Raw genomic sequence first — 1,868 nt, 5'->3', positions numbered from 1 at the left:
CAATGTTATTCTCTTAATAAAAAAAAAAAAAAACAGTTTTGTTAGTAAGCGAAATGTTTTGTTTTTTTATTTTTTCTTTTTATACGTGGAGGAGATTTCATCATTGATTTTTTCAGCGAGAAATTAAAGTATTATTAATTGATTTAAAAGATCTTTACTTGGTAAGCAAAATGTTACCATAACAAAGAGTATATAAAAATAAATTTATAAATTGTTGTAATTTTATGTAGCTCATTAAATTGATTTTATAATAAAAATAATTTAACAATATGACGTATCACATCCGTTTATATCAATTTATAAATTTATATGAGGAAATAAATTAGGTTGAAATTCTGATAGAAAAAAAAAAAGGGAAAAAAAAAAGACTAAAGAAGGATATTATGAGGAAGGTTGATGTGCGGTGAAAGACTTGTTCGTTTTCTAAAAAGAGAAGGTCTTCATTTTCTCTAAAAAAGTTACTCATCCTTTTTTAGTATTTCTATTGGAGAGGATGGTGGAACCTTAGTTCTCATCCTTCTTTTTGTTCATTTTCCAGTTATGATGTATATATATATTTTCATGCTAGTATTTTTTTTTATCTCTCATTTCCTTCGATTCAATTTTGGTTGAATCTATCGCATTCTAACAACCAACTATGAAGACTTGCCCTACCAATCAACTCTCCAACCACTGATCTATCGAGATGAAGTAGAATTGCAGAAAAAATCTCGACGCTTGACGCTCACGTGCAGCTTGTTCCATGTGTGGTCATCACGTGCCGCCGTGTCATAATGCATCTGTCGTCTACACACACTATATCAGTAGACTCTCCACCTCACGATCTTCCACATCTGGCCCCATCCCATCTCACAATCATTAGTACGTAAAGAAACTTGGTCTGTCATAATTTAGTCCATCCATACTGATCTTCTTATTATATTTCTATTTTTCTAATCGATGATCTTAAAAAATAAAATACAAATCTTTTCAAAAAAACATTTCAACATAATAAATTATAATGTACCTTCAACTTCTATTGCCTTCGACAGTGGTTACACAGTTTACAAGATATGGATGGAGATCAATTATTTGATCCTAAAACTAACTTATTTTTATTTTTTTGTTATAGTTATTGTAATCGAGTATTTGTTGAAAAATTACACCCTCGTGTACCTTGTCTTCTTTATCTGAACCATTAATTCACTTGGGTTGGAAAAAAAAAATCGTTGATGTGCGGTGGTGGCCATAAATGCAAGTTGCAACTACCTAATAAATGTTCTGGAATTGCAGCCAACAGCAGGGCTGCCCTTCCTGCGCAAGTCATCAGTTTCTTCCCGTGAAAGATCTGCAGCCACCTATTCGCGATCTTGTATTAATTTTTATAATTACAAGAGACAGACATATCCTATCGTAGGATTCACGTATGACTCCATCATCTCTCTCCTAGTCATAGAAGTGTCAACTACAGATAATTGTAGGGATCTAATCCCAAAATTTATGCACTATTACCGGGATTTATAGCCAAGAAATCAACACAATTGAAACTAGTAATAGAGAACGAGAAGAAAAAGAAAAGAAAATCATGTACATAAATCCAAAACAGGCACTCCATTTATGTAGCATAGGACAGATAAAAAACAAGAACATGTATCTAATTTCACAAAAAGTAACGTCGCTATAATTTTAGAATATATAAATTCTAAGCATTTTCGTTAAAAAAAATAAAATCTATTATTAAAAAATAAATTTTTCATATAAATCTCATATTTATCTATTTAAAAAAAAAAAAAAACGAGACTTTAACATTTTAAGACTATATATATTATTTCTCTTCCGCAAATTGTTGATTCTTTAAGACCCTAATGCAAGCTGATTCTGCTTAGTCA

Source organism: Juglans regia, chromosome 11, assembly GCF_001411555.2.
Source record: "Juglans regia cultivar Chandler chromosome 11, Walnut 2.0, whole genome shotgun sequence".
Taxonomy (NCBI): Eukaryota; Viridiplantae; Streptophyta; class Magnoliopsida; order Fagales; family Juglandaceae; genus Juglans; species Juglans regia.
This window is presented reverse-complemented; position numbering follows the sequence as displayed.